This window comes from Protopterus annectens, chromosome 2.part2 (assembly GCF_019279795.1).
Source record: "Protopterus annectens isolate FY-2018-M chromosome 2.part2, PAN1.0, whole genome shotgun sequence".
NCBI lineage: Eukaryota > Metazoa > Chordata > Ceratodontiformes > Protopteridae > Protopterus > Protopterus annectens.
In genome coordinates, this window is record NC_056730.1 from 398,711,788 (window position 1) to 398,736,916 (window position 25,129).

The window sequence follows — 25,129 nt, forward strand, 5'->3', positions numbered from 1 at the left end:
TTGAAAACTGGCTTCTTCACCGCTGTCTCATCCTCAACCCAAACAAAACAAAAATGCTACTATTTACTCCCACACGCAGAGCCACTCCACTGCATTTCACTGTTACATCTAGCAATGGTACTATAATTACTCCTGATTCCACCACAAAACTACTTGGAGTACTAATTGATAACAACCTCACCTTTGAACCCCACATTAACAACACTATAAAAACAGTAAACAAGAAACTAGGTTCCCTCTACAGGATCAAACCATTTCTAACTCCACTAGCCAGGACCACCATTGCCCGTACCCACTTAATCTCAACCCTACTATATGCTTGCCCTATCTACACAAGACTATGCAAAAGCAATCTGAACAAGCTAGCCAGTTCATACAACAACATTGCTAGATTTGCAACTAGTTCCACCTATACAACCCATCATTGCAATAATCTGAATCAACTAGGATGGTTAGAATTGTCAAATCTTATTCTGTTCAGCCAACTAACTTTTGCCCATAAGATACTGCATCATCCTACAAATACTCCTATACTTACTAACTTAATCTCCCCCTACTTTAACCTGAAGACCCTGCGCTCATCTAATAAAATACTGGTAAACACAAGTAAAACCAATAATCTAGCTGGAGACTCTCTGTTCTCTAACACAGTGGGCAAAATCTGGAACTCCCTCCCAAATGACCTAACCTCCCTACCCTCAACTACCTTATTTAAAACCAAACTCAAGCCATACCCTCATTCACTCCAGAGCAGCTCTTTTGAGTGTGCACCTTTAACCCCTAGTGGGAGTGGCTTAAGCCTTTAAAAACTAAGTTATCACCTTAGAGTTCTAGAAAACTCTCATTGAAAGAGGTCAAATATCAATAGAGTTGTGTTTGCCATCACATATGGCTCAAGACAAAATATTCTGGCACCTTGTAAGTAACATGGTTTTGGAATTATTAATGCAAATATGAACAATCCATATTTGACGCCTAGAGGAGCAGTAGGGGTTAACTGCGGAAGACGCCTGTAGGAGCACTCGGCTGTAATGAGTCACAATGGCTGTGTCCCTGTGTTAACCCAGACTAACTAACTCCCTTGTCACTGGACGCTAATCTCCTCATCCACTTTAACTCAATGATCTTTTACTAACAATATAGTGTTAACTCTTTTAGTGTAATATTGACCTATTTCACATACCTCATATATTATTGTCAGTATATCTATACCCAATCTGCAAGTAAGAATTTGTTTCTTAATTACTCAGAAGCTAAAAATGTAATTTACTAATATGTACTTGACATTGTCCTTATTGACTTTTATCCCTTACTAATAGGCTTTAAAGTAATGTAATGTACTATTTGTACTTGCCAAATCATGGTAATGTACCTATGAATTTGTATTTTTTTTTTCTATTCTAATGTGTGGAGCTTTTCTCCCCGGGCCTCCACTGAAAATGGACATAAATCCAGTTGGACCAGCCCGGTCAACAAATGTAAAATAAATAAAATAAAATAAATAATGTTTTATGATGTTTAGGAGGCAACCGGGTTTACTGTCAGGGCCCACTGAAGCACTGTTTTTTGCCTTAGTGAGCACCTCCAGGTCCTGCTCCCTGCTGATAGCTAGGGGATATGCTAGAAGGTATTTCACAGGGGACAGTGGAGGTGAAGTTACAGTTGGATTTATTAGCTAGTAGATTTGCCATGCCACCCGGGTCAGTGAAGGTTGTGGAATTTACCACCAGTTCTGCACACTGCTGAGTATTACCTTTAAGGTTCCTGACAGCTGAAGAAGGCTTTGTGACTGTCCTTAGCCAGGGAGGCTATCTTTACTTTATAATTGTCATTGTTGGACTTCATTAGACCTCTTAACTTCTTCTTTAGATGAATCAACGAGCTATTGTCTCAGGTTGCTTTTTCTGATTCTGGCCATGACTTTTTTTTTCTTTTGTTATGCAGTCTGCTAAGGTGAGAATTCAACTAGTGTGGTTTATTTTTGGTGTTAGATCTGGGCTTATCTCTGGCAGCCTCAGTGGAGCCATTTACAAGTTTGTGCAGGGTTTTTATAAATTATGCATGGGTAGCTGTGTGCTCTGGGTTTGGAGGAGCACTGAATTTGGACAAATTGTCAATTAATATGATGTAGTTTGTTTTAGAATAGTTACTAACATTTTATATGTTCATAGGTGTATACTAGGCTAATGACCACTAGAGACCTTATACGCCTAGCCGTGCAACCCAAATGTGGCCCACAAATTTGATTTGTATGGGTGTGATATACTGACTGCCTATTTCCATGAGAGATATAGTAGCCAGAACAGGGGGAAATCCCAGTTACCCATCCATTGGTCCAAGTTACACTTAAAAAAGGATGGGGAAGAACTTTGTCTCAAATGGATGGGGAACCTGTTCCAGAGAATGGGAATTCTCTGGGAAACATGTCTGTCTCTCCAACATGTCCTGTTTCTGTCACATGCAACATTTAGGTCTTTTAATGTAGTAGTTTTGATGCTGTTTGTTTTGCAGATATGCAAACTGTTCATCAAAACAGGGTCAAGTGATGATCTTTATGTCAGACTAAGATAATCTCTCAGAAGTCTGTATGATACCGAATAAAGAGACAGGGCATTGAGGTGATCAACGTACGACACGGTGTTTACTCCCTGTACTCCTTTTGTAAGGAACCTTTGTGGTGTAGTCTGTATTGCTCTGAATATTACTCCTGTCTTGACTGCATTTAAGTTTGATTTGAAGCTCCTTATTTAAGGTTTGAGCACTTCTATTTTGTACCTTATTCTAGTATTACATGTGTTTTAGGTTTTCTGTTGTCTTGGGGTTTTAAGAGTTCTTGGCTAGCGTCAGTTAAAAAAGTTACCAAAGAATTCCTTTGCAAACTGTTAATAGCCTCAGTTAATTAGTGGGGCACGCTGAGAAATAGCATTGCTCTTTTATTTAGAAATGTCTGTATTTAGCTGAAGTGTTTGTGTGGTCTGCAATATCACTCATTTCTGACTGCATTCTTCCCCCTCTCACCCACATAGGCCTTGTGTTCTTAAATTTGGTGGCTTTTGAGTTGCCCGCCCCTACTGTAAATCACATTTTGGACACTTCTCTCAGCTCATTCTACTGGGTAGAGAGAGATCATTTGGTAAGGCCCACCCCCTTAGTTTTTCAACCTTGAATTATCTTCTTTAATCCTTTCCCACTTAACGTAAAAAAATAAAACATAAAATAAAATTGTACTTTATTCATCTGTTTTTACTGTATTTGTGTTCCTTCCTACTTTGTTACTTTATTTTGCTTTTGCTGCTTGTTCTTAAAAGTACTCAACTGCATTTATTCTGCTGCATTTATTACTGCTTGTTAGTAGACAAACTGTTATTCTAAGCCATTTGGTTTAAGCACGTGGGCTTCAGGCCAGCTATTTTACATTAGGAACATTTGTGGCCTACACTGTTATGGCAGTAGAGGTAGCTTACATCCTTCTAAGTTGGGAATTGCTGGTTGAAGGCTTGGTGTCTGATATTCTAAGTTCTGGATTAAGCACTTGGGCCTCAGGCCAGTTATTTTACATTAAGAAGGTTTGTGGTCTACACTCTTGTTGGAGGATAGGGCAGATTATGCCCTTTTGAGCTGGGAATTGCTAGTTGAAGGCTTATTGTGCCTGCTTATTTGAACCGTTTATTTCTGAAATTGGTGCGCCTTGTTTGCTGTAGCATAGACTAGATTCAGACCTGCTGACTCTAGGTCTGTTTGCATAACTGGAGCAGTAATCCCGGCCATCTTTTTTTGGAGAGAGTTTCCTTGCACCCTAGTGGCATGAGTGTGCATTTAGAACTTGTCTTAAGACTGCTGGATCAGGGCTCAGTTTTGAGCTGTTTTATTGGTTAATTGGTTAAGTTGCTTAAGTCAGTTTGCTCTTGTTTGCTACTGTTATGTTTGTTTGTATCTGTTCTCCTGTGTTAAATCGACCTAAACAGAGTTTAAATATCTTTTGCATTGTCTGGTTACAGGTTTTGCTGTATCCAGATCCGTGTGTGTGATGCCTGTGTTTCCTGCTGTGCCATCTTGTGTTGGCCGGGGCCTCCCTGCACTTAGTGGGAGTAAGTGAACTGGTTGGAATTGGTCTGGCATAGGGTGTTGAGCTAAGAGCTCAGGGACAAGGGCTGATTGGTCAATTCCTGTTTTTCTATTTTACTTTTGTCTTTGTGGTATTTAAACCCAGGATTTGAATGGGTTTGTGCTTGTTTGCCTGTCGTGCACTGCCGCTGTGAAGTTTTAACCCTTTGCAAGGTATCTCAGTTGCATTTTTTCCTTAACAGCACTCTTGTGTAAGTGAGTCCCCCACCTGCAGCTACTGTATTGATTTTATTCAGCCGTACTACTCACATCTATAGTTACTCTCCTCAGATAGTACCCACTCTACTATCCCTGCCCTCTCTTCCACAGATTTTGGTAGCTGTGGATGGACAATTTCCTATGGTTTCTCCTGCTAGTCTGGCTGTTATGGGCATCCTGAGACAGTGTAGCAATTGTCTTATGTACACAGACAACCTTCTACTACTGCCACCTAGGAACACAATATGTGAGAGAGAGAGATGCAGTTACATTAAGAACCTAAAATCCTTGCTGTCTCAGTCACAAGCCAGTACATCTGGCACTGAGAAGGTTGTCTGCACAAACACTATGAACACCACACCTATAACACCACTCACATCTGTATATCATACTCCTACATAAGCGGATGTTCTCAACAAAAACATACCTAAACAAAAGACACACGTCTGTGTCTCACAGCCCCCAAGACCAAGCCACAAACCCAACATATTAGACTTAGCAGACTCTGTCATGAAACGCACAGATGTGCCCTTCACCAGGCTATACAAGGAGAAAGTCACAGTAAGTTGCTTGTCAGGTGCTAGAATCCACCATATCATGCATGCACTCAAGTCTCTTAACAACAGGTACTGTTATGACTCTGTCATAGTCCATGTTGGTGTGAATGACTTGAGACTTACCTCTCTGGACTATATGTAGAAAGACATGATTGAGCTTGTTGATTATGTGTCCCAGGGATGTATGTCCCTAGCCTTAAGCAGCATCCTGCAATCACCCAGAATGATGCCTCAATACAAACAGAAAATGACTGACTTTAACAACTGGCTTAGTTTCTGGTGTCATTCCAAGGGGATCCAGTACCTGACAGCCTGGGAGGACATGATTGACAGACCACGATGCTTTAAAAGAAAACAAAAATAGACACTGGAGCATGAGGAACTCGGACAAATACAAAATAAACGTATGTTAAGCTCTTTTAATAAAATACGCTTTTCGTTCAGCTGCTGTAGCCAAACTTCATCAGACAAAAAACAAGAGAGCTGACACACCTTATATAATATAAATTAACCATGTGATAACAATTAAGACATCAAACATTCCTATATTGCTAATACAAAAAGAGGTTAGTTTAACATATTTTATGCAAATAAAAATCTTTTGTTAAATGGACGATTGACTTACAAAATTAAAACTATACAGTTAAAACCAAAGCCAAAATGTGTCCTATATACGGGCACTTGTAGTATAATCCTAACGGGTTTAATGTTTTAATTTTTATTTTATAAGTCAGTTGTCCACTTACACAAAATATTTTTATTTGCATAAAATATGTTAGTTAAACTAACCTCTTTTTGTATTAGCAATATAGGAATGTTTGCTGTCTTAATTGTTATCACATGGTTAATTTACATTATATAAGGTGTGTCAGTTATCTTGTTTTTTTTTTTGTCTGATGAAGTTTGGCTACAGCAGCTGAACGAAAAGTGCATTTTATTAAAGAGCTTAACGTACGTCTATTTTGTATTTGTCCTAGTTCCTCGTGCTCCGGTGCCTATTTTTGTTTTCTTTTTTAGTTTGTTTTCGTTACTTGTGTGCTTTTTATCTGGTTGGTTGTAAAACCACGATGCTTTGTCAGAGATGGCCTTCATCTGTCTCCCCTAGACTTCAGGCTTCTGGCAAAGGCCCTTGCCTCCCCCATAGTGCCTTTATTTAGGCGATGCCATGAGCACAAAACTACCAACATGAAAAATTCTTCTAAATGAAATTTAACAGTCATGCTGCTAAATGCTCTGAGTCTTAGCTTGAAACTGCACTCATTGCAAGCATTCCTTGTCCTGGAGGATGCCAACATTTGTGCAGTCACTAAAACCTGGTTCAAAGCTGTGGAGAGCACCAGCCAAGTTACTCATCTTACCATACTTTCAGACCCCAAATGGAGGGCTACAAAGCCAAAGGTGGTGGAGTTTCAGTATTTATCAAAGACATACACACCTTCAGGCTGATCAAACAATGTGATGCACAGGAGACACTCCAAGTGCAGTTTACTGTTGACAAAACACCAGTTTAAATCATAGCTAGCTACAGACCCACAACCATGACTCAGGATTCCCACTCTACTTATCTGGACTTAATTGAATCCATCAAGATTCATCCATCTACCCTGATCCTGGGTGACTTTAACTACCCAACCATAGAGTTGAAGACCTATTCTATCCCAAACATGAATGCCCAGAGATTCCTCGACTTTGTCACTGCATTGGATCAGCTGGTTGACACCCCTGTGAGAGGTAAAAATATCCTTGACCTGGTCCTAACGAACATGAGTAGCCACTGTAACACCCCTACATACAGTGTCATCTTCCTTGGTAAGATCTGGCAGGAAAGTGATCACTTTTGAAGTCACCATCTCCTCTGACCTCCCCCACCCCCCTTGTCAGGGTCAAACAAAAAAACTTTTCCAAAGCTGACTACAATCTCAGAGCAGGTATAAGCAACTTCACAGCCACCTTCCCTTCAGTTGGAACTAGCACTAATGTCCAAGCCGCCGTATGGACTTGGCAATACCTGATAGGACCAAATCATCATCTTCAAGGAAAAGTAAACCTGTCTGGTGGACAGCAGCAATAAACAAACTTTATAATAAAAGGGAAAAAAAATTGCCATCCAGGACCAAGAAGCTGCAGGTGCTAAATTGGAAGCAATCTCTCCTTTGTCCTAACAAGCAAATAAGGTCACTGGTGAAATCCCCTAAGGCTAACTTTGAGTCCAAATTGGCCACATCCACTAAGGACAGTCACAAGGCCTTCTTCACAAATGTCCGCAATCTCAAAGGTAACACCCAAATCTGCTCTGAACTGGTGGTCAGTAACACCACATACACAAATGACATCGGTGTAGCCAACCTGCTGGCAGACAGGTTCAGTGAAAACTTCACCCCGCTGTCCCCCCATCAGTAAACCAATACACTGTCAGCACTTGCCCCCCCTTATCACCAGGGAGTAGGTCTTTAATTTTTTCCCCAAAGGCAAAAAATACAATCTCTATTGGACCCGATAACAACGCTGTCTGTATCCTACATGAACTCAGGCATGAGCTCTTGGCTTATTAGGCACCCTATTCAACTAGAGCCCGAGCACTGGCTCCATCCCAGCTGAATGGAGGACAGCCACTGTCATCCCTCTGCACACAGGTGGGGCATCCACTGACCTAATTAGCCTGATCTGCAAGGCCATGGAATGCATTATCATGGACCTTATAAGCAAGGACACTGGCAACCTCCAAACTCTTGACCCCACACAGTTTGGTTTTGTCAAAGGGAGATCATGGCTGTTAAACTTGGTCGACTTCTTTGAAACAGTCACCAAGGCCATTGACAAGGGGAAGACAGTGCACACCATCTACCTTGACCTAGCCAAAAACTTCAACAGTATTCCCCACTCAGGCATAATAGATAAACTCTCCCAGCTAGGCATCAACCCATATGTTCAAAACCACCATAAAAAGCAGGACCAGGGTCCTGCTTTTTATGGTGGTTTTGTACTTTGCTTGCTTCACTTGGTTGTGCTGTGATCAACCCATATGTTACCAGATGAGTAGCTAACTGGCTCACTGATTGATCTTACTCAGTCAAAATAGGGGAAGCCACCTCTAGTAATGAGCGGCGTACCCCAGGGATCGGTCTTGGGGCCTCTGCTGCTTGGGATATACTTTTCTGAGGTGCAAGCCAAAACCTCTGGTCTGTGGCTGACCAAGTTTGCAGATGACTGCAAGCTGGGCGCTGTCTTAAATTCGCCTAGTGATGTGAACATCCTCCAAGAGGGCCTAATGCAAACTAATGACTGGTGCCAGAAGCATGGCCTCAAACGGAATGCCAAGAAATACATCATTATTCCCTTTGGGGAAATGGCATCCCCACAAATTATCTCATTAATAACAATGTCCTAAGCACGGAATCAAGTCATGAGGGACTTGGGCACCCAGGTTGATAACAACCTGACTTTTGACCACTACGTTTCCTCCATTGTATGGAAGGCTTTCTACGTGGCCCACCTCATAAATAAGAGTATTTCATCCAGGAACAAGAAGGTCATAACATCCCTGTACTCCCCCTTATCAGACCTATTATCGTGTACAATGCCCCCTTCAGCATGTACTTTGCCAAGCACATGCGGCAGCTGGAGAGACCACAGAGGTTCCTGACCAGGAAAATCCAGGGTCTCAAATGCCTATCCTTTACATATAGGCTAAAAGCCCTGTCCCTCTATTCAGTCTTGTACAGACTGCTCAGAGGTGTCCTGTGTCCGGCATACAAGGCCATCCTACACCCAGCCTTGATGGAGTTGCTGCATATCTGTAAGGCTAACTCCACTCGTCCAACCTGCATGCAAGGCCTTAACCTGGTCTGTGATATTAATAGAACTTGTTGGTGGGATAGATTTGTGTCCCAAAGACGCCCCTATCTGTGGAATAGACTCCTTCTCCATGCCAAGCAGTGTATCTCTCTAATCCTCTTTAAGAGAAACCTGGACGATTGGATGGGAAACAGAAAATCCACCCCTGGGATCCCACCTGTGTCCAAGTTGGACGAGGGAAACGGGTGCTGACTTTGAGGGAACATGGGCAAAATTCTTGGCTAGGCTTATAAGGGCCTTCGGGCCAACAGCCTAGTGTCGTCCTATGAACCAATTAATTGCTGCATGAGTCTGGTCTAGTACCTATTGAAGAGAGCGTTATACTCTATGATGGGTTTGATAAGGGCCAAATACAGTGGTATGACAACCTGCATGAGTTAGGTTACTATCTGCATGAGTTCCCAGATCCCCGACTAGTGAATCAACTTTTAAGGGTATCTTATTGATGTTACCTAGGGTGGTAGACTTCCCAAAGGTTCTTTAACGCATTTCTTGATATTGAGTGTTAAGCCACATCTTTGGCACCAAGCTTTTGTCTGTATTAGACCTTGCTGAAGGGTATTCTCATCTTTGGAAATTCAGTGGCTGCTCCCATTTTGCAGTCATCTGTGAACATTGTCAGGCAAAGGCCTTTGACATCAGCTTTGACATCTGAGAAATAGATGCCAAAGAGGAGTGGGTCCAGCACAGAGTCCTGGGGGACTGCACTGGTGATCGGCCTTTTTGTGGAGGTGGCCTCACCGATTCTAAGCTCCTGTGTCATATCAGAGACCACAGACATATGCCCCATACACAGGGACACATCTGTACACACACACACACACACACACACACACACACACACACACACACACACACACACACACACACAATTATATATACACATGTGAGCAGACACACACACACACACAAAATTATATATACACACACACAAGATTATATACACACACACAAACACCATTATATATACACGTGTGCAGACACACACACACACACACAAATAAATATATATATGTATGTGTATGTGTGTAGTCAAGAAGAAAGAAGTAGTTAATGTGCAAGAGGAAGCACGAGCATGGGAAAACTTTTTTCATTTATTTTAAAGTAACTTTTTTTCTGTCACTCTGTTTACTGCAGCCTGGATGTGGGAAGAAGGTTAAATATTTTAAGTGTGTTTGTGTGAGTTCTTGTGGACACATAGACAAACTACTGAAGGGATCATGGTGGAAATGCTTCATTTGTTGTCATTTGAGTGCTTCTGCATACATGGACACTAAATGAATCGTATAACCCTACAACACTTTCAGTAGCATGTCCATGTCTGCACAGGCACTTTTACTGACCACAAGTCAAACATTTCTCCCAATGACCCCTTCATTAGTTTGTCCATCTCTGCACAAGCATTTCACTGACACCAAACTGAACATTTCCCCAACAATCACTTCAATGGTTTCTCCATATGTGTCCAAGCAATTTACTGACACCATAAGGAACATTTTCCCAAATGATCCCTTCTGTATTTTGTCCATTATTGCCAGAGACATTCACTGGTACCAAATGAAACATTTCCCCAGCCATCATTTCAGTAGTACGTCCATGTTTGCAGAAGCATTTTACTGACGCCAAATGAAATATTTCCCCCAGTAGTTTGTGCATGTCTGCATAAGCACTTCACTGACACCAGATGAAGCATTTCCCCCAGTGACCTCTTGAGTAGTTTGTCCATGTCTGTATAAGCAGTTCACTGTCACCAAATGGAACATTTCCCCTAGTGATCCCTGGACAAACACTTTTACTGACACCAAATAAAGCATTTCCCCTGGCAACTCCTCCAGTAGTTTGTCCATGTATGCACAAACACTTAATGGACACCATATGTAACATATCTCTTAGCTGTCCCTTTAGTTGATTTTCCATGTCTGCACAAACACTTCACTGACACCAAATGAAACATTTCTCCCCAGTGACACCTTCAATAATTGTCCATGTCTGACTTGGCAGTTTGAAATCAAAATGAAACATTTCCCCTAATGTTCCCTTCAATAGTTTGTCCTTATATGCCCAAATACTTCAGTGTCACCTATTGAAAGATTTCCCCACCAGTCCCTTCACTAGTTTGCTCATGTCTGCACAACCACTTCAGCTACAACAAATGAAGCATTTCCCTCACTGATTGCTTCAGCAAGATCTCCATATATACACAAGCACTTCCCTAACCTCAAAATGAAACATTTCCTTATAGACCGCTTCATTGGTTTGCTCATGTCTGCACAAGCACTTCACTGATATTTATTTATTTTATTTTATTTTATTTTACATTTGTTGACCGGGCTAGTCTAGCTGGATATATGTCCATTTTCAGTAGAGGCCCGGGGAGAAAAGCTCCAAATCAGAGGAATTAAAACAGAGACATAAGAAAGGCACAAATTATTATAACATACTAAGATATATCAAATGAAGCACATACCCCAATGATCCCTTTAGTATTTTGTGCATGTCTGAACAAGCACTTTTCTGACATGAAATGAATCATTTCCCTTCGTGAGCCCTTCAGTAGTTTGTGCATGAATATGCAAGCACTTCACTGATAGGAAATGCAACACTTCCCCAACAATCCCATCACAAGTATGTCCATGTATGCACAAGAACTTCTCTAACATAAAATGTAACATTTCCCCCAATGATTCCTTAAGTATTTTGTATGCATCTGCACAAGCACTTTTTCTGACACCAAATAACACATTTCCACCAGCAATCCTTTCAGTAATTTGCCTATGTCTGCACAAGCAGTTCACCAACACCAAATAACACATTTCCACCAGCAATCCTTTCAGTAATTTGCCTATGTCTGCACAAGCAGTTCACCAACACCAAATAACACATTTCCACCAGCAATCCTTTCAGTAATTTGCCTATGTCTGCACAAGCAGTTCACCAACACCAAATAACACATTTCCACCAGCAATCCTTTCAGTAATTTGCCTATGTCTGCACAAGCAGTTCACCGACACCAAATAAAACATTTCCACAATGATCCCTGCACAAGCACTTCACTGATGCCATATGAAACGTTTCCCCCAAAGACACCTTAAATAGTTTTCAATGTATGCCCAAGCACTTCTCCCAGTGACCATGGGACAAACACTTTTACTGAGGTCAAGTGAACCATTTCCCCAAAAACGCATTCAGTAGTTTGTCCGTGTAGGCCCAAGCACTTCACTAATATCAAATGAAATATTTCCCCCAGCGATCTATTTAATAGTTTGTCCATGCCTACAGAAGCACTTCACTGACACCAAATGGAACATTTCCCTCAATGATCCCTTCAGTAGTTTCTCCATGTCCATGCACTTCACTGACACCAAATGGAACATTTCCCTCAACGATCCCTTCAGTAGTTTGCCCATGTCTGCACAAGTACTTCACTAACACCAAATCAAATATTTACCTCGGTGATCCTTTCAGTACTTCTTCCATGTATGCCATGCACTTCTCTGACACCGAATGGAACATTCCCACCCAATGGTCCCTTCAATAGTTTCTCCATGTATGCACAAGCTCTTCACTGACATCAAGTGAAACATTTCCACCAATAATCCCTTTAGTAGTTTGTCTATGTCTCCATAAACAATTTACTGTCACCAAATGTAACATTTCACCCAATGATCCCTGGACAGGTACTTTTCCTGACACCAAATGAGGTATTTTCTTCTGGAACCCCTCCACTACTTTGTCAGTGTCTGCACAAACACTTAATTGACACTATATGTTACCGCAGTTATCCCTTCAGTAGGTTTTCTATGTCTGCACAGACACTTTATCAACAGCAAATTAAACATTTCCCCCCCAACGACCACTTAAGTAGTGTCTCCATGTATACCCAAACAATTCTCTGACTTGAAAATTAAACATTTCCCCATTTCCCCTATGACCACTTCATTTATTTGTCCATGTCTGCACAAGCACTTCGATAACACTGATGTGTTTCTATTTGAGCCCGTGTCCACTTTATTTTAGCCTTTATCCAGATATCTTGAGCTAAGAGGTCAAGAGGTATGCAAACCTCTTAACTGCTGCTGTTCGATTGCTTTCACTCTTCACATCGTATATACATGCACACACAGACATACACTTTTGCTTTGATTCATGTAAGCACACATACACTGACACACGCAGACACACAAATACATACGCATACACATTTTTTTTTTTTTTAGTTTTACAGTTGCTAAACAGCAAAAGCACTGCTTAGCGAGTATAAAATAATGGCTTGATCGATCTCACTCACACTGTCATGCATGCATACATTCACACAGTTCTGTTAAAAAAATGTTCTTCTTTTTTTATTTTATACTTGCTAAATAGCAAAAACATATCATTGCTGGAGCCTTCCTGTGTCCTGACAGAGTGCTCTTCAAACTATCTGGAGATGGATCCGCCACATAACACATGCACTCAGGTCACTCCACAACAAGTACAAATATGACTGTCATTCTCCATGTTGGTGTGAATGACCGGAGACGTACCTCCTTGGACTACATGAAAAGGGACATGGAGGAGCTGTCTGATCTTGTAGCCCAGGCAGGTATGAGCCTAGCTCTGAGTAGCATCCTGCCATCACCCAGACTGATACCACAGTACAAGGACAAAATGATTGACTTCAACAATTGGCTAAGCTTCTGGTGTCATTCTAAGGGGATCCAGTATCTGTCTGCCTGGGATGACATGATCGACAAACCACGATGCTTTGTCAGAGATGGCCTGCACCTGTCGCCCCTGGGATTCCGGATACTGGCTAAGGCTCTAGCCACTCCTATAGTGCCTTTTTTAGGCAAGGTTCAAATGACAAATTTACCACCCTAACAGGTACAGGCAAGAAGAATCTGAGAATATTGCTACTCAATGCTAGAAGTCTAAACCTCAAAATGCACTCACTCGAGGCTCTCCTTAAAATGGAGAACATCGACATCTGTGCAGTGACAGAGACCTGGTTCAAGGCTCCAGAGAGTACCCCTGCATTACCAGGCTATAATTCATACCACACCTTTCAGCAACCCAACCTGGACCAAAACACTAAAGGCGGAGGCGTGTCCATATTCATTAAGGATATCCATACCTCCAGGCTAGTTGCTCAGCATAATGCATCTGAGATTATCCAAGTGCAACTAACTCTGGGCAAGACCGCAATCCAAATTGTAGCTTGCTACAGATCCCCCACCATGCCCCAGGATTCCCACTCCTCATTTCATAATACACTGGAAAATATTAGGGTACAACCTAACACCCTAATAATGGGCAATTTCAGCTACCCTACCATTAACTGGGAAAACTATTCCATGTACCAACTCTTGTGCTCAACGTTTTCTGGAATTCATAAATTCCAATGCCATGGATCAACTTATCCACACCCCCACCAGGGGCAGCAATATCCTAGACCTGGTTATTACCAACATGGGCAACCATTGCTCCACACCAGAGGTCAATTCCTCGTTGGTCAGATCCGACCACAAGCTAATCACCCTAGACATCCACATCCCTCCCCCACTCCCCATTAGGGAAACCACAGTAAAAAATTTCTCCAAAGCCAACTTCACGCTTCTTAAGACAGAAGTGGCAAACTTCACAGCACCCATGCTGATGGACAATAGAGGTATGACTGCTGAATCCTACACAAATTCACTTTATAAGCACTAACACGAGTGCATGGATTGTGCATTCCCTAACAGAACCAAGATGCTGTCCTCCAAAAAAAGGAAGCCAATCCAGTGGCCCCCTGCCATAAACAAACTCTACAACAGAAGAAAGAAACTGTTACAAAAAAAGAGTAAAATCCCATGATTGGAGAAACTCCCTGGTCAGCCTCAGTAAGAAACTGAGATCCCTCATAAAATCCTCCAAAGCTAGTTATGAAAACAAAATCATCACTGACTCTAAAGACACCCACATAGCATTCTATAGCTATGTCAAGAATCTCAGTGGCAACACTCAGATCTGCTCTGAGTTACAGCACAATGGCACTAAATATACAGAACCAACTGATATTGCCAACATCCTGGCAGATAGGTTCAGTGCTAACTTTACCCCCCTGTCATCCCCTAAAGGGCCCATCTCTATACCAGAAGAATGCAAAGTTCCTGTAATCACGGCTGCACAGGTAAAAAACACACTATCCAAAGCCAAGAACACAGCATCCATGGGACCTGACGGCATCCCAGGCTGTGTTCTACATGAACTACAGAACGAATTGGCACCCCACCTAAGTACCATGTTCAATCATAGCCTCACCTCAGGCTATGTGCCCACTGAATGGCACACAGCAACAGTTAACCCACTTCACAAAGGGGGAGCCACCACAGACCCCGGGAACTACCACCCCATTAGCCTAACGAGCCTGGTCTGCAAGGCTATGGAACGAATCATCATGGAATTTATAAACAATGACATTGGTAATCTCCAAACTCAGGATCCCACCCAGTTCTGGTTTGTAAAAGGCAGATCATGTCTCCCAAACCTGATATACTTATTTGAAGCAGTCACCAAAGCCGTAGATGAGGGTAAGGTGGTTCACACAGCCTATCTAGATCTTGCCAAGGCTTTCAACACCATCCCCCACTCTGGAATTATAGATAAACTCCCTAAACTAGGTATAAATCCCTATGTCACAAGATGGGTTGCCAACTGGCTCACTGACAGAACCCACACTGTGAAAGTAACAGACTCCAAATCCAACTTCAGACCAGTGACAAGTGGAGTACCACAGGGTTCAGTCCTGGGCCCTCTCCTGTTTGGTATGTACTTCTCTGAAGTACAGGCCAACACAGAAGGTCTTTGGCTAACGAAGTTCGTAGATGACAGCAAACTAGGAGCCATAATCAAAACTCCAAAAGATGTGGACATCCTACAAAAGGGCCTCGCTGAGACAGATGCCTGGTGTCAAAGCCATGGCCTCAAGCTCAATGCCAAAAAGTGCATTGTCATCCCCTTTGGTAAAAACTCTGTACCCATGAACTACCACATAGGCGGTAGTCTACTTAACACCGAAAGTGTGATAAGAGACCTTGGGACATAGGTGGACAGTAGTCTCTCCTTTGATCATCACATTGCCACAGTAGTCAGAAAATCCTTCTACGTGGCACACCTCATCATAAAAGGTTTCCCATCCAGGAAAAAAGTGGTCATTGTTCCCCTCTACTCGTCACTCATTAGACCCATTATAGAGTACAATGCCCCTTTTGGTATGTACCTCACAAGACATCTACAACAACTGGAAAGGCCGCAGAAATACCTCACAAAGAGGATTACCGGCCTCAAACAGATGCCCTACGCAGACCGTCTCAAAAAACTGCAGCTGTACTCCGTCGCATATCGCCTACTCCGAGACGATCTCTGCCTAACAACACAAAGCTATGTCAAACCCAAAGCTTTTAGACATGCTCCACTTAAAGAAATCCCAATCCCTACGAGCTACACGCTCTAGGGACCTAAACCTTGTCACCACAATAAACAGAACATGCTGGAGGGATAGATTCCTGTCCCAGAGACTTCCCATACTCTAGAACAAACTACCTATCTATATCAAACAGAGCTCCTCATTAGCACTCTTCAAGAAAAATCTTGATGATTGGATGGGAAATAGGAAATTCACCCCGGGGCTCACCTCTGTAGCTCTGCAGGTGGCAAAAGCCAGGGTACCTTTTTGCCTGGGCTTGTGTAGGCCCCAGGGCCGATAGCCTAGTACCTACCTATGAACCTATGAGCACTGCTTAGAGAGTGCTACATAACAGCAGTTTTGTGCTTTCATTCAATCCGAATGAAATGGGATGAAGTAACAGCCAGAGAAACTAAAACAAAATTAAGCAAAGGTCCTAACTGGAAAATCCCCAGGTCAAGATGCATTACCTAACTTCTGGCTAAAAGTATCAACATCTTTTCATAAATATTTAGCCCTGAGTAAGAACTACTTGTATTTGCACCCAGAACAGACACCAACCTGGTTAACAACAGGAAAAAAATATATTTCTCCTTAAGAGTGAACCTGCAAGCTATTCTAAGAATTTTAGACCAGTAATAACTTGTCTAAACTACATGCTGGAATTGACGCTGACAGAATTTTGTAGTTATTTAGAAGAAAACTCTGTGAAACAAAGGATCATTTGTTGTTAAATAAAGTCATACTGGAGAATTGTAAAAAGGGGAAGAATCTAATAGATTACAGAAAAGCATTTGACAGTATTCCACATTCATGAATAAAGGAGTGCTTACAGATGTATAAGATATGGCCTACAGTGATTAGTTACGTTACAGTGACCATGAAACAGTGGCAAACCACTTTGCAGCTAAGCCATGATAAAGGACAAATTATTTCCCATGGATGAAAATTCAAAGGTGATATTCTAGGGTGATTCTTTGTCACCTTTGCTGTTTTGTCTTGCCTTTAACCCAATAAGCTGTGTACTTAACATATTAGATCATGGTTACAGTTTGTCTTCAAGGCAACAGCAACATGTAAAGACTTATCTTCTTTTTTCATCAGATGAGGAGCTGAAAGCACAATTTGAAGTGGTCAAAACGTTTTCAGATGATATAAAATGGCATTTGGTCTTGATAAATATGCAAAAGGAACATTTAAAGCAGGAAAGCTGCAGCACCAAGAAAATAGCAGTCTGGGACAGGAATGTGATATAAAAGAATTTGAGCAGGAGGGAGTATATAAATATTTGGGAACTGATGAGGATCAGGAGTAAAACATGAACAAATTTGGACAAAACTATGTATGGAATATTTTAGAAAACTAAAATTAATACTAAAAACAGCTCTGACATCTAGGAACCAAGTCCAAGCTATAAACCAATTTGATGTTCCTGTTTTAACTTGCATATTGGGGGGGATTGGCCAAATGTTATTGGATCAGTTGGACAGGAAAATAAGAAAAATGCTTCACACTTATCAAATGATATATAAAAATCAGTGTAATATATAGTCCTCATTTTGAAGGAGATATGTGTTTCCTCAAAATTGATTACTTGTATAGATATGCAGTTGTAGGACAGCATACCTACCTGCTGACCTCACCAGACCCAAAAGTGAAAGTTTTGAAATATGAAGAAAACAAATCTAAGATGATTTCCTGCTTAGTTTAGCAGAACCATATAGGTGTCAAGCAGGAATGGAAATCAAACCAAAAGTAGACAAAATCAGGCAGCAACTGAATGTGCAGAAAAACAATAGAAATAATATAAGGAGAAGGATCAGATGAGAAGGCAGGAAATGTGGAAAAGGCATAAATATAGTTGAAAGTACAGAAAAATCTTGGAACGACCTAATGTCAGTCAGGATCTGATGCAGGAATGGTTAAGGAGAGGTGAATTTAAATCAAATGATGAAAGGTTAATATTAGTGGCCCAGGTTAGTGGACTAGGTACACGTTGATTTACAAATTTCATTGAACATGTGGGAGAAACATACAAATGCAGGTTCTATAAAACAGAATTGGAAACAGTTGCACACCTTATTGCTGAGTGTGATACACCAATGGTAGAGGGCCTGTATACAGAAAGGCATAATAACGTGTTAATACTGTTGAATGGGGGATTGTGCAAACATTACAATACTGAAGTAGCTGAGAAGCATTGGCAACATGAGCGACAAAGCATTATAGAGAGAGTGATGAAATTTATATCACATGGGATTACTCATTACCAACAGTTCAAAAAATATATGTGAGAAAACCAGATGAAGTACTCCATGAAAAGAAGACAAATGTAGCATTAATCACTGAAATTGCTGCACCCAGTGATTACATTGTCTTATGTAGAGAGAGAGACATAAAGTTATAAAATATCATGATTTGTATGCAGAAACAAGGGAAATGTGGAAGAAGGATACCCAGACAATTCCAATAGTAGTAAGAGCAACAGGTAACATAAAAGAATTTACATATTTTGATATGCTACTGATACATGTAACTCTGTATGAACTGCAGGAGTCATTTCAGGGCACATTCCGGGTGCTGCAAAAAGTCCTTTGGGTTGACATCAAAGATTGAAACAATGCCAATTTCACAGACTTGATCATGCTTTGACTTAGGAATGGGGTCCCAAAATACTTGGAGAAATTGAAATGCAGTAGAAATCTACTTCACATGCACAATCAGAAGATGTATATCCTTTATTTTCTTACTGCCATCTTTCCTCTATGCTGCCCTAATCTTCTCTAATCTTTAATTCTCACAACTCTCCAGACTTGAGCAATAGCCAAGTTTGCAGTAAACTGTAACAGTAGAACACACCACTGCCCACCCCTCAGGGAATGAAACTAGTTAGAACTACCTCATCACCTAGCTCTTTCTCAACCAACTACAACACACAGACTTCTCTATAAACCAGAAAATTGCCCAGCCCTTAACAACTTAATACAACACAACTCCCTCAGTAAAATGTTGTGCTGTAGAGAAAAATTACTAGTTCGTAGATGAGTACTAGGATAACTGCCCTTGTGGGCCATTTTAAGCCTATACCAATAAAAACTTCGTCCCAAACACGTTTTTAAGGCTTTATTGCATCAACATCCACCAGATTGAGCGCTTTCATCTGCCCTGAGCAGATTTCTTCAGAATACTTTAAAATCAGTGCCACACATTTTTATACCATTTAAAATACACAATTATTCAATTAAATTAAATTAATGCAATTAATCACTTAAAATACTTTTTATAAAAAACTTTTAACCCTTCAAGGAATTCCTACAATTCTTTTAAAATTTTTATGTTCAAATGTTAAAGTGCAACTGTGCATATAACTACATGAAGTTCTAGCTTTCTTTAAAAACACACTTATTCTCTTTGTACAAAATATTTTTTGTTGTTATTTATATTGTATTAATATATATATGAGGGTTTAAAAATATACACAAATTTTAATAAATTTTACACAAATTTTAATAAATCTATAAATACTAGCGAAAGGCCAAGAAGTCAACAATCATAACAAACCATGTGTGTTTATATATATGGGAAAAATATATACACACAATATATCACATGTAATAAATATGAAAATATATAAATGTAAACAATGTAAAAATATGGTCTGTATTCAATATTAAATAAACTATTGAGGTCTGAAATTACAATCTAAAAGAGGAAAGGAAAAACACTTTTAGCTAAAGGTTAGTATAAATAAGATATATTTTTAGACTGTAGCAGCCTTGTCCACAAGAATAGCTTTAATATTTATATATTCATTAAGACCAGGCCTAAAATTTGATTTCAGTCTCAACTGCCATTTAATCTCTTTAACCAATAAATGGTTTTTCAAATCACCTCTATCTTTGTCCATTTTAATAGTTTCTAGCTGAGACAGATGCCTGGTGTCAAAGCCATGGCCTCAAGCTCAATGCCAAAAAGTGCATTGTCATCCCCTTTGGTAAAAACTCTGTACCCATGAACTACCACATAGGCGGTAGTCTACTTAACACCGAAAGTGTGATAAGAGACCTTGGGACATAGGTGGACAGTAGTCTCTCCTTTGATCATCACATTGCCACAGTAGTCAGAAAATCCTTCTACGTGGCACACCTCATCATAAAAGGTTTCCCATCCAGGAAAAAAGTGGTCATTGTTCCCCTCTACTCGTCACTCATTAGACCCATTATAGAGTACAATGCCCCTTTTGGTATGTACCTCACAAGACATCTACAACAACTGGAAAGGCCATGAAATACCTCACAAAGAGGATTACCGGCCTCAAACAGATACCCTCATGAACCGTCTCAAAAACTGCAGCTTTACTCCGTGCATATCGCCTACTCGAGGAGCGATCTCTGCCTAACAACACAAAGCTATGTCAAACCCAAAGCTTTTAGACATGCTCCATAAAGAAATCCCAATCCCTAGCTACTGCGCTCTAGGGACCTAAACCTTGTCACTACAATAAACAGAACATGCTGGAGGGATAGATTCCTGTCCCAGAGACTTCCCATACTCTAGAACAAACTACCTATCTATATCAAACAGAGCTCCTCATTAGCACTCTTCAAGAAAAATCTTGATGATTGGATGGGAAATAGGAAATTCACCCCGGGGCTCACCTCTGTAGCTCTGCAGGTGGCAAAAGCCAGGGTACCTTTTTGCCTGGGCTTGTGTAGGCCCCAGGGCCGATAGCCTAGTACCTACCTATGAACCTATGAGCACTGCTTAGAGAGTGCTACATAACAGCAGTTTTGTGCTTTCATTCAATCGAATGAAATGGGATGAAGTAACAGCCAGAGAAACTAAAACAAAATTAAGCAAAGGTCCTAACTGGAAAATCCCCAGGTCAAGATGCATTACCTAACTTCTGGCTAAAAGTATCAACATCTTTTCATAAATATTTAGCCCTGAGTAAGAACTACTTGTATTTGCACCCAGAACAGACACCAACCTGGTTAACAACAGGAAAAAATATATTTCTCCTTAAGAGTGAACCTGCAAGCTATTCTAAGAATTTTAGACCAGTAATAACTTGTCTAAACTACATGCTGGAATTGGCGCTGACAAAATTTTGTAGTTATTTAGAAGAAAACTCTGTGAAACAAAGGATCATTTGTTGTTAAATAAAGTCATACTGGAGAATTGTAAAAAGGGGAAGAATCTAATAGATTACAGAAAAGCATTTGACAGTATTCCACATTCATGAATAAAGGAGTGCTTACAGATGTATAAGATATGGCCTACAGTGATTAGTTACGTTACAGTGACCATGAAACAGTGGCAAACCACTTTGCAGCTAAGCCATGATAAAGGACAAATTATTTCCCATGGATGAAAATTCAAAGGTGATATTCTAGGGTGATTCTTTGTCACCTTTGCTGTTTTGTCTTGCCTTTAACCCAATAAGCTGTGTACTTAACATATTAGATCATGGTTACAGTTTGTCTTCAAGGCAACAGCAACATGTAAAGACTTATCTTCTTTTCATCAGATGAGGAGCTGAAAGCACAATTTGAAGTGGTCAAAAGCGTTTTCAGATGATATAAAATGGCATTTGGTCTTGATAAATATGCAAAAGGAACATTTAAAGCAGGAAAGCTGCAGCACCAAGAAAATAGCAGTCTGGGACAGGAATGTGATATAAAAGAATTTGAGCAGGAGGGAGTATATAAATATTTGGGAACTGATGAGGATCAGGAGTAAAACATGAACAAATTTGGACAAAACTATGTATGGAATATTTTAGAAAACTAAAATTAATACTAAAAACAGCTCTGACATCTAGGAACCAAGTCCAAGCTATAAACCAATTTGATGTTCCTGTTTTAACTTGCATATTGGGGGGGATTGGCCAAATGTTATTGGATCAGTTGGACAGGAACATAAGAAAAATGCTTCACACTTATCAAATGATATATAAAAATCAGTGTAATATATAGTCCTCATTTTGAAGGAGATATGTGTTTCCTCAAAATTGATTACTTGTATAGATATGCAGTTGTAGGACAGCATACCTACCTGCTGACCTCACCAGACCCAAAAGTGAAAGTTTTGAAATATGAAGAAAACAAATCTAAGATGATTTCCCTGCTTAGTTTAGCAGAACCATATAGGTGTCAAGCAGGAATGGAAATCAAACCAAAAGTAGACAAAAATCAGGCAGCAACTGAATGTGCAGAAAAACAATAGAAATAATATAAGGAGAAGGATCAGATGAGAAGGCAGGAAATGTGGAAAAGGCATAAATATAGTTGAAAGTACAGAAAAATCTTGGAACGACCTAATGTCAGTCAGGATCTGATGCAGGAATGGTTAAGGAGAGGTGAATTTAAATCAAATGATGAAAGGTTAATATTAGTGGCCCAGGTTAGTGGACTAGGTACACGTTGATTTACAAATTTCATTGAACATGTGGGAGAAACATACAAATGCAGGTTCTATAAAACAGAATTGGAAACAGTTGCACACCTTATTGCTGAGTGTGATACACCAATGGTAGAGGGCCTGTATACAGAAAGGCATAATAACGTGTTAATACTGTTGAATGGGGGATTGTGCAAACATTACAATACTGAAGTAGCTGAGAAGCATTGGCAACATGAGCGACAAAGCATTATAGAGAGAGTGATGAAATTTATATCACATGGGATTACTCATTACCAACAGTTCAAAAAATATATGTGAGAAAACCAGATGAAGTACTCCATGAAAAGAAGACAAATGTAGCATTAATCACTGAAATTGCTGCACCCAGTGATTACATTGTCTTATGTAGAGAGAGACATAAAGTTATAAAATATCATGATTTGTATGCAGAAACAAGGGAAATGTGGAAGAAGGATACCCAGACAATTCCAATAGTAGTAAGAGCAACAGGTAACATAAAAGAATTTACATATTTTGATATGCTACTGATACATGTAACTCTGTATGAACTGCAGGAGTCATTTCAGGGCACATTCCGGGTGCTGCAAAAAGTCCTTTGGGTTGACATCAAAGATTGAAACAATGCCAATTTCACAGACTTGATCATGCTTTGACTTAGGAATGGGGTCCCAAAATACTTGGAGAAATTGAAATGCAGTAGAAATCTACTTCACATGCACAATCAGAAGATGTATATCCTTTATTTTCTTACTGCCATCTTTCCTCTATGCTGCCCTAATCTTCTCTAATCTTTAATTCTCACAACTCTCCAGACTTGAGCAATAGCCAAGTTTGCAGTAAACTGTAACAGTAGAACACACCACTGCCCACCCCTCAGGGAATGAAACTAGTTAGAACTACCTCATCACCTAGCTCTTTCTCAACCAACTACAACACACAGACTTCTCTATAAACCAGAAAATTGCCCAGCCCTTAACAACTTAATACAACACAACTCCCTCAGTAAAATGTTGTGCTGTAGAGAAAAATTACTAGTTCGTAGATGAGTACTAGGATAACTGCCCTTGTGGGCCATTTTAAGCCTAGCCAATTACCCCATGTGAGAATCAAACCCTGCACCTCATGTTTGCAAGGTAAACACCTTCGCCATTATGCCAACCCCCCCCACCTTAAAATTTTCACATGTAAAACTCTTCTAACCACATGAGTTTATACTCATGAAATCTCTCAGACAGGCACTAGCAAGACTTGAACTGAGAACCTTTAAATTACAAAATCGGCAACATAACCACTTTGCTACAGAGCCAGACAAAACAGACTGATCTTTCCTTCACAGAAAATTGCCAGTTACCCTGTCCTTATAGGCTTTTTTAAACTTAGCCAATTACCACCAGTGAGAGTCAAACCCCCCACCTTGTGTTTGCAAGGTAAGCATCTTAACTTTGGACAGGGTTATTTAGTTGGGTGCACACATTGCCACTCACAGAGACCCTGATAAGCTGTTCCCATGAATGTATGGAGTAGGCCACTCATAATGGTGTAAGCTGTTCCCGTGAATATAGGGGGCAGGCTTTTCATAATAATATCCACTGCTGTGTGTTGCAGTCGATGCAGGATATGCTTTAGAAACATAGCTCATGACCTCTTGTCTCCAGTTCTTGGACCATGTCAAAGATGGTATGTAACACCACACTGGCACAGATACATAACATTGTGGTGTGTGTTTTCAGGCTGCTAAAGGCCCACTTCTGTTTCCTGAGCAAATGTGGTGGTGCACTGCAGTACTTGCTGGAGACTTGCAGCAAAATATTTTTGGTCTGTGCTGCATAATGTGGTTCTACATAAGTGATTTACAGCAAAGGGACACCAGCAGACTGCTGGACAGGCAGGAGACAGCAGTGGAGGAAGAGAAGTCTGGCGAGGTGTCATTGGAAGAACTGTCTGCACAGTGCATTTTGCAGCACAGGCAAGCAGGCAGTCCCTGGTCCACATCTTTGAGCCATGACAAAAACATCAGAGATTAAAACTGATGTATGCAGTAATATACCCAGGATATGCAGGACAGTGCATTATCTGGCCACTCTCTGCATCAGACATTATTTTATCCATGCATGTCTGAGAGGTGAGCAGGCTCCAGCCATCATTTACAAGGGGGGATGATGACGATTTGGTGAAAGAGAAAAGAAATGTTAACATAGGCGGAATGGTTATAGCTGTCTGATGCAATAGCCACACATGGGGCTGTAAAGTTGGGGGAGGCAGGGATTGCATTCTCTAGGGATGGAATGGAGCTTCCAGGAGGTCAATGCTAGCTGGCTGTTCTGGGTGGTCTTGCCGTATCAGGACTGCAAGCATCCAATCCATTAGGAGGTGCTGCAGTTCGGAACTACGAATGGCGACCCTGCTTTGCCCCCCCCCCACCATGTGGGTAGGGGGATAGATTATTGGCTTCCACAACCTGTCTGATGCTATAACAAAATATGCAATGAGTCATGTCATGTGTATCAAACATTGTTGTCACTGTTGTTGAGTGTCCCCC

At 40.7% G+C, this 25,129-nt stretch overlaps 1 protein-coding gene across 5 annotated transcripts in view; it reads left to right on the forward strand.

The window, feature by feature from the left end:
* SLC38A9 (solute carrier family 38 member 9) overlaps window positions 1-25,129 on the forward strand; it is a 1,477,321-nt gene that overhangs the window by 122,667 nt on the left and 1,329,525 nt on the right. The gene's annotated exons all lie outside the window — the stretch shown is intronic.